Source organism: Hemitrygon akajei, unplaced genomic scaffold (genome assembly GCF_048418815.1).
Source record: "Hemitrygon akajei unplaced genomic scaffold, sHemAka1.3 Scf000097, whole genome shotgun sequence".
Classification (NCBI taxonomy): Eukaryota; Metazoa; Chordata; class Chondrichthyes; order Myliobatiformes; family Dasyatidae; genus Hemitrygon; species Hemitrygon akajei.
Genome location: NW_027331983.1, coordinates 2177082 through 2187054, shown reverse-complemented (window position 1 = coordinate 2187054; position 9973 = coordinate 2177082).

Below are 9973 nucleotides of genomic sequence, written 5' to 3'. Positions count from 1 at the left end.
AGTCACAGAGTGAATCTCCATCCAAACCGTCCCATCACACATTCCGGGGGTAATACACAGAGTGAATCTCCCTCCTCACCGTCCCATCACAAAAGCCCGGGGTCAGACACAGAGTGAATCTCCCTCCACACCGTCCCATCACAAAAGCCCTGGGTCAGACACTGAGTGAACCTGCATCCAAACCGTCCCATCTCACATTGCCCGGGGTCAGACACAGAGTGAAACTCCTTCCACACCATCCCATCAAAAATTCCAGAGGTCAGACACAGAGTGAATGTGCTTCCACACCTTTCCATCACATACTCCCGGGGTCAGACACTGAGTGAACCTGCATCCAAACCGTCCCATCACACATTGCCCGGGGTCAGACACAGAGTGAATCTCCCTCTTCACCGTCCCATCACAGGGTCCCGGGGTCAGACGCAGAGTGAATCTCCCTCCACACCGTCCCATCACAAAAGCCCTGGGTCAGACACTGAGTGAACCTGCATCCAAACCGTCCCATCTCACATTGCCCGGGGTCAGACACAGAGTGAAACTCCTTCCACACCATCCCATCAAAAATTCCAGAGGTCAGACACAGAGTGAATCTGCATCCACACCTTTCCATCACATACTCCCGGGGTCAGACACTGAGTGAACCTGCATCCAAACCGTCCCATCACACATTGCCCGGGGTCAGACACAGAGTGAATCTCCCTCTTCACCGTCCCATCACAGGGTCCCGGGGTCAGACGCAGAGTGAATCTCCATCCTCACAGACCAAAATACACTCTCGGGGTCAGACACAGAGTGAATCGCCCTCCTCACCGTCCCATCACAAAAGCCAGGTGTCAGACACAGAGAGAATCGCCATCCAACCGTCCCATCACACGTTCCCGGGGTCAGACAGAGAGTGAATCTCCCTCCTCACCGTCCCTTCACAAAAGCACGGGGTCAGACACAAAGTGAATCTCCCTCTTCACCGTCCCATCACACACTCCCTGGATCAGACTCAGAGTGAACCACCATCCAAACCGTTCCATCACACGTTCCCGGGGTCAGACACAGAGTGAATCTCCTTCTTCACCGTCCCATCACAAAAGCCCGGGGTCAGCCACAGAGTGAATCTCCATCCAAACCGTCCCATCACAAATTCCGGTGTCTGACACAGAGTAAATCTCCCTCCATACCGTCCCATCACACACTCCAGGGTCAGACACAGAGTGAATCTCCCTCCACACCGTCCCATCACAAAAGCCCTGGGTCAGACACTGAGTGAACCTGCATCCAAATCGTCCCATCACACATTGCCCGGGGTCAGACAGAGAGGGAATCTCCCTCCTCACCGTCCCATCACAAAAGCCCGGGGTCAGACACAGAGTGAATCTCCCTCCACACCGTCCCATCTCAAAAGCCCTGGGTCACTGAGTGAACCTCCATCCAAACCGTCCCATCGCACATTGCCGGGGTCAGACAAAGAGTAAATCTCACTCCTCACGGTCCCATCACACACTCACGGGGTCAGACACAGATTGGATCTCCATCCAAACCGTCCCATCACACGTTCCCAGGGTCTGACACAGAGTAAATCTCCCTCCTCACCGTCCCATCACACATTTCCGGGGTCAGACAGAGAGGGAATCTCCCTCCTCACCGTCCCATCACAAAAGCCCGGGGTCAGACACAGAGTGAATCTCCCTCCACACCGTCCCATCTCAAAAGCCTTGGGTCACTGAGTGAACCTCCATCCAAACCGTCCCATCGCACATTGCCGGGGTCAGACAGAGAGTGAATCTCCCTCCTCAACGTCCCATCACAAATGCCCGGGGTCAGACACAGAGTGAATCTCCTTCCACACCATCCCATCAAAAATTCCAGGGGTCAGACACAGAGTGAATCTGCATCCACACCTTTCCATCACATACTCCCGGGGTCAGACACTGAGTGAACCTGCATCCAAACCGTCCCATCACACATTGCCCGGGGTCAGACACAGAGTGAATCTCCCTCTTCACCGTCCCATCACAGGGTCCCGGGGACAGACGCAGAGTGAATCTCCATCCTCACAGTCCCAGCATACACTCTCGGTGTCAGACACAGAGTGAATCTCCCTCCTCACCGTCCCATCACAAAAGCCAGGTGTCAGACACAGAGAGAATCTCCATCCAACCGTCCCATCGCACGTTCCCGGGGTCAGACAGAGAGTGAATCTCCCTCCTCACCGTCCCTTCACAAAAGCACGGGGTTAGACACAAAGTGAATCTCCCTCCACACCGTCCCATCACAAAAGCCCTGGGTCAGACACTGAGTGAACCTGCATCCAAACCGTCCCATCACACATTGCCCTGGGTCAGACAGAGAGGGAATCTCCCTCCTCACCGTCCCATCACAAAAGCCTGGGGTCAGACACAGAGTGAATCTCCCTCCACACCGTCCCATCTCAAAAGCCCTGGGTTACTGAGTGAACCTCCATCCAAACCGTCCCATCGCACATTGCCGGGGTCAGACAAAGAGTAAATCTCACTCCTCACGGTCCCATCACACACTCACGGGGTCAGACACAGATTGGATCTCCATCCAAACCGTCCCATCACACGTTCCCAGGGTCTGACACAGAGTAAATCTCCCTCCTCACCGTCCCATCACACATTGCCGGGGTCAGACAGAGAGGGAATCTCCCTCCTCACCGTCCCATCACAAAAGCCCGGGGTCAGACACAGAGTGAATCTCCCTCCACACCGTCCCATCTCAAAAGCCCTGGGTCACTGAGTGAACCTCCATCCAAACCGTCCCATCGCACATTGCCGGGGTCAGACAAAGAGTAAATCTCACTCCTCACGGTCCCATCACACACTCACGGGGTCAGACACAGATTGGATCTCCATCCAAACCGTCCCATCACACGTTCCCAGGGTCTGACACAGAGTAAATCTCAATCCTCACCGTCCCATCACACATTGCCGGGGTCAGACTTAGAGTGAATCTGCATCCACACCTATCCATCACAAAAGCCCGGGGTGTGAAACAGAGTGAAACACCCTCCACACCGTCCCATCTCAAAAGCCCTGGGTCACTGAGTGAACCTCCATCCAAACCGTCCCATCGCACATTGCCGGGGTCAGACAGAGAGTGAATCTCCCTCCTCAACGTCCCATCACAAATGCCCGGGGTCAGACACAGAGTGAATCTCCTTCCACACCATCCCATCAAAAATTCCAGGGGTCAGACACAGAGTGAATCTGCATCCAAACCTTTCCATCACATACTCCCGGGGTCAGGCACAGAGTGAATCTCCCTCTTCACCGTCCCATCACAGGGTCCCGGGGACAGACGCAGAGTGAATCTCCATCCTCACAGTCCCAGCATACACTCTCGGTGTCAGACACAGAGTGAATCTCCCTCCTCACCGTCCCATCACAAAAGCCAGGTGTCAGACACAGAGAGAATCTCCATCCAACCGTCCCATCACACGTTCCCGGGGTCAGACAGAGAGTGAATCTCCCTCCTCACCGTCCCTTCACAAAAGCACGGGGTCAGACACAAAGTGAATCTCCCTCCACACCGTCCCATCACAAAAGCCCTGGGTCAGACACTGAGTGAACCTGCATCCAAACCGTCACAACACACATTGCCCGGGGTCAGACAGAGAGGGAATCTCCCTCCTCACCGTCCCATCACAAAAGCCTGGGGTCAGACACAGAGTGAATCTCCCTCCACACCGTCCCATCTCAAAAGCCCTGGGTTACTGAGTGAACCTCCATCCAAACCGTCCCATCGCACATTGCCGGGGTCAGACAAAGAGTAAATCTCACTCCTCACGGTCCCATCACACACTCACGGGGTCAGACACAGATTGGATCTCCATCCAAACCGTCCCATCACACGTTCCCAGGGTCTGACACAGAGTAAATCTCCCTCCTCACCGTCCCATCACACATTTCCGGGGTCAGACAGAGAGGGAATCTCCCTCCTCACCGTCCCATCACAAAAGCCCGGGGTCAGACACAGAGTGAATCTCCCTCCACACCGTCCCATCTCAAAAGCCTTGGGTCACTGAGTGAACCTCCATCCAAACCGTCCCATCGCACATTGCCGGGGTCAGACAGAGAGTGAATCTCCCTCCTCAACGTCCCATCACAAATGCCCGGGGTCAGACACAGAGTGAATCTCCTTCCACACCATCCCATCAAAAATTCCAGGGGTCAGACACAGAGTGAATCTGCATCCACACCTTTCCATCACATACTCCCGGGGTCAGACACTGAGTGAACCTGCATCCAAACCGTCCCATCACACATTGCCCGGGGTCAGACACAGAGTGAATCTCCCTCTTCACCGTCCCATCACAGGGTCCCGGGGACAGACGCAGAGTGAATCTCCATCCTCACAGTCCCAGCATACACTCTCGGTGTCAGACACAGAGTGAATCTCCATCCAACCGTCCAATCTCAAAAGCCCTGGGTCACTGAGTGAACCTCCATCCAAACCGTCCCATCGCACATTGCCGGGGTCAGACAAAGAGTAAATCTCACTCCTCACGGTCCCATCACACACTCACGGGGTCAGACACAGATTGGATCTCCATCCAAACCGTCCCATCACACGTTCCCAGGGTCTGACACAGAGTAAATCTCAATCCTCACCGTCCCATCACACATTGCCGGGGTCAGACTTAGAGTGAATCTGCATCCACACCTATCCATCACAAAAGCCCGGGGTGTGAAACAGAGTGAAACACCCTCCACACCGTCCCATCTCAAAAGCCCTGGGTCACTGAGTGAACCTCCATCCAAACCGTCCCATCGCACATTGCCGGGGTCAGACAGAGAGTGAATCTCCCTCCTCAACGTCCCATCACAAATGCCCGGGGTCAGACACAGAGTGAATCTCCTTCCACACCATCCCATCAAAAATTCCAGGGGTCAGACACAGAGTGAATCTGCATCCACACCTTTCCATCACATACTCCCGGGGTCAGACACTGAGTGAACCTGCATCCAAACCGTCCCATCACACATTGCCCGGGGTCAGGCACAGAGTGAATCTCCCTCTTCACCGTCCCATCACAGGGTCCCGGGGACAGACGCAGAGTGAATCTCCATCCTCACAGTCCCAGCATACACTCTCGGTGTCAGACACAGAGTGAATCTCCCTCCTCACCGTCCCATCACAAAAGCCAGGTGTCAGACACAGAGAGAATCTCCATCCAACCGTCCCATCACACGTTCCCGGGGTCAGACAGAGAGTGAATCTCCCTCCTCACCGTCCCTTCACAAAAGCACGGGGTCAGACACAAAGTGAATCTCCCTCCACACCGTCCCATCACAAAAGCCCTGGGTCAGACACTGAGTGAACCTGCATCCAAACCGTCACAACACACATTGCCCGGGGTCAGACAGAGAGGGAATCTCCCTCCTCACCGTCCCATCACAAAAGCCTGGGGTCAGACACAGAGTGAATCTCCCTCCACACCGTCCCATCTCAAAAGCCCTGGGTTACTGAGTGAACCTCCATCCAAACCGTCCCATCGCACATTGCCGGGGTCAGACAAAGAGTAAATCCCACTCCTCACGGTCCCATCACACACTCACGGGGTCAGACACAGATTGGATCTCCATCCAAACCGTCCCATCACACGTTCCCAGGGTCTGACACAGAGTAAATCTCCCTCCTCACCGTCCCATCACACATTGCCGGGGTCAGACAGAGAGGGAATCTCCCTGCTCACCGTCCCATCACAAAAGCCCGGGGTCAGACACAGAGTGAATCTCCCTCCACACCGTCCCATCTCAAAAGCCCTGGGTCACTGAGTGAACCTCCATCCAAACCGTCCCATCGCACATTGCCGGGGTCAGACAGAGAGTGAATCTCCCTCCTCAACGTCCCATCACAAATGCCCGGGGTCAGACACAGAGTGAATCTCCTTCCACACCATCCCATCAAAAATTCCAGGGGTCAGACACAGAGTGAATCTGCATCCACACCTTTCCATCACATACTACCGGGGTCAGACACTGAGTGAACCTGCATCCAAACCGTCCCATCACACATTGCCCGGGGTCAGACACAGAGTGAATCTCCCTCTTCACCGTCCCATCACAGGGTCCCGGGGACAGACGCAGAGTGAATCTCCATCCTCACAGTCCCAACATACACTCTCGGTGTCAGACACAGAGTGAATCTCCCTCCACACCGTCCCATCACAAAAGCCCTGGGTCAGACACTGAGTGAACCTGCATCCAAACCGTCCCATCACACATTGCCCGGGGTCAGACAGAGAGGGAATCTCCCTCCTCACCGTCCCATCATAAAAGCCCGGGGTCAGACACAGAGTGAATCTCCCTCCACACCGTCCCATCTCAAAAGCCCTGGGTCACTGATTGAACCTCCATCCAAACCGTCCCATCGCACATTGCCGGGGTCAGACAAAGAGTAAATCTCACTCCTCACGGTCCCATCACACACTCACGGGGTCAGACACAGATTGGATCTCCATCCAAACCGTCCCATCACACGTTCCCAGGGTCTGACACAGAGTAAATCTCCCTCCTCACCGTCCCATCACACATTGCCGGGGTCAGACAGAGAGTGAATCTCCCTCCACACCGTCCCATCACAAAAGCCCGGGGTCAGACACAGAGTGAATCTCCCTCCACACCGTCCCATCACAAAAGCCCGGGGTCAGACACAGAGTGAATCTCCCTCCACACCGTCCCATCACAAAAGCCCTGGGTCAGACACTGAGTGAACCTCCATCCAAACCGTCCCATCACACATTGCCGGGGTCAGACAGAGAGTGAATCTCCCTCCTCACCGCCCCATCACAAAAGCCCGGGGTCAGACACAGAGTGATTCTCCCTCCACAGCGTCCCATCACAAAAGCCCTGGGTCAGACACTGAGTGAACCTGCATCCAAACCGTCCCATCACACATTGCCCGGGGTCAGACACAGAGTGAATCTCCTTCCACACCATCCCATCAAAAATTCCAGGGGTCAGACACAGAGTGAATCTGCATCCACACCTTTCCATCACATACTCCCGGGGTCAGACACTGAGTGAACCTGCATCCAAACCGTCCCATCACACATTGCCCGGGGTCAGACACAGAGTGAAACTCCTTCCACACCATCCCATCAAAAATTCAAGGGGTCAGACACAGAGTGAATCTGCATCCACACCTTTCCATCACATACTCCCGGGGTCAGACACTGAGTGAACCTGCATCCAAACCGTCCCATCACACATTGCCCGGGGTCAGACACAGAGTGAATCTCCCTCTTCACCGTCCCATCACAGGGTCCCGGGGTCAGACGCAGAGTGAATCTCCATCCTCACAGCCCAAAATACACTCTCGGGGTCAGACACAGAGTGAATCGCCCTCCTCACCGTCCCATCACAAAGGCCAGGTGTCAGACACAGAGAGAATCTCCATCCAACCGTCCCATCACACGTTCCCGGGGTCAGACAGAGAGTGAATCTCCCTCCTCACCGTCCCTTCACAAAAGCCCGGGGTCAGACACAAAGTGAATCTCCCTCTTCACCGTCCCATCACACACTCCCTGAATCGGACTCAGAGTGAACCACCATCCAAACCGTTCCATCACACGTTCCCGGGGTCAGACACAGAGTGAATCTCCTTCTTCACCGTCCCATCACAAAAGCCCGGGGTCAGCCACAGAGTGAATCTCCATCCAAACCGTCCCATCACAAATTCCGGTGTCTGACACAGAGTAAATCTCCCTCCATACCGTCCCATCACACACTGCAGGGTCAGACACAGAGTGAATCTCCCTCCACACCATCCCATCACAAAAGCCCTGGGTCAGACACTGAGTGAACCTGCATCCAAACCGTCCCATCACACATTGCCCGGGGTCAGACAGAGAGGGAATCTCCCTCCTCACCGTCCCATCACAAAAGCCCGGGGTCAGACACAGAGTGAATCTCCCTCCACACCGTCCCATCTCAAAAGCCCTGGGTCACTGAGTGAACCTCCATCCAAACCGTCCCATCGCACATTGCCGGGGTCAGACAAAGAGTAAATCTCACTCCTCACGGTCCGATCACACACTCACGGGGTCAGACACAGATTGGATCTCCATCCAAACCGTCCCATCACACGTTCCCAGGGTCTGACACAGAGTAAATCTCCCTCCTCACCGTCCCATCACACATTGCCGGGGTCAGACAGAGAGGGAATCTCCCTCCTCACCGTCCCATCACAAAAGCCCGGGGTCAGACACAGAGTGAATCTCCCTCCACACCGTCCCATCTCAAAAGCCCTTGGTCACTGAGTGAACCTCCATCCAAACCGTCCCATCGCACATTGCCGGGGTCAGACAGAGAGTGAATCTCCCTCCTCAACGTCCCATCACAAATGCCCGGGGTCAGACACAGAGTGAATCTCCTTCCACACCATCCCATCAAAAATTCCAGGTGTCAGACACAGAGTGAATCTGCATCCACACCTTTCCATCACATACTCCCGGGGTCAGACACTGAGTGAACCTGCATCCAAACCGTTCCATCACACATTCCCGGGGTCAGACACAGAGTGAATCTGCTTCTTCACCGTCCCATCACAAAAGCCCGGGGTCAGCCACAGAGTGAATCTCCATCCAAACCGTCCCATCACACTTTCCCGGGGTCAGACACAGAGTGAATCTCCCTCCTCACCGTCCCATCACAAAAGCACGGCGTCAGACACAGAGTGAATCTCCCTATTCACCGTACCATCACACACTCCCAGGTTCAGACTCAGAGTGAACCTCCATCCAAACCATTCCATCACACGATCCCGGGGTCAGACACAGATTGAATCTCCCTCTTCACCGTCCCATCACAAAAGCCCGGGGTCAGTCACAGAGTGAATCTCCATCCAAACCGTCCCATCACACATTCCGGGGGTAATACACAGAGTGAATCTCCATCCACACCGTCAGATCTTAAACTCCTGGGGTCAGACACTGAGTGAACCTCCATCCAAACCGTCCCATCACACATTGCCGGGGTCAGACAGAGAGTGAATCTCCCTCCTCACCGTCCCATCACAAAAGCCCGGGGTCAGACACAGAGTGAATCTCCCTCCTCACCGTCCCATCACAAAAGCCCGGAGTCAGACACAGAGTGAATCTCCCTCCACACCGTCCCATCACAAAAGCCCTGTGACAGACACTGAGTGAACCTGCATCCAAACCGTCCCATCTCACATTGCCCGGGGTCAGACACAGAGTGAAACTCCTTCCACACCATCCCATCAAAAATTCCAGGGGTCAGACACAGAGTGAATCTGCATCCACACCTTTCCATCACATACTCCCGGGGTCAGCCACAGAGTGAATCTCCATCCAAACCGTCCCATCACAAATTCCGGTGTCTGACACAGAGTAAATCTCCCTCCATACCGTCCCATCACACACTCCAGGGTCAGACACAGAGTGAATCTCCCTCCACACCGTCCCATCACAAAAGCCCTGGGTCAGACACTGAGTGAACCTGCATCCAAACCGTCCCATCACACATTGCCCGGGGTCAGACAGAGAGGGAATCTCCCTCCTCACCGTCCCATCACAAAAGCCCGGGGTCAGACACAGAGTGAATCTCCCTCCACACCGTCCCATCTCAAAAGCCCTGGGTCACTGAGTGAACCTCCATCCAAACCGACCCATCGCACATTGCCGGGGTCAGACAAAGAGTAAATCTCACTCCTCACGGTCCCATCACACACTCACGGGGTCAGACACAGATTGGATCTCCATCCAAACCGTCCCATCACACGTTCCCAGGGTCTGACACAGAGTAAATCTCCCTCCTCACCGTCCCATCACACATTGCCGGGGTCAGACAGAGAGGGAATCTCCCTCCTCACCGTCCCATCACAAAAGCCCGGGGTCAGACACAGAGTGAATCTCCCTCCACACCGTCCCATCTCAAAAGCCCTGGGTCACTGAGTGAACCTCCATACAAACCGTCCCATCGCACATTGCCGG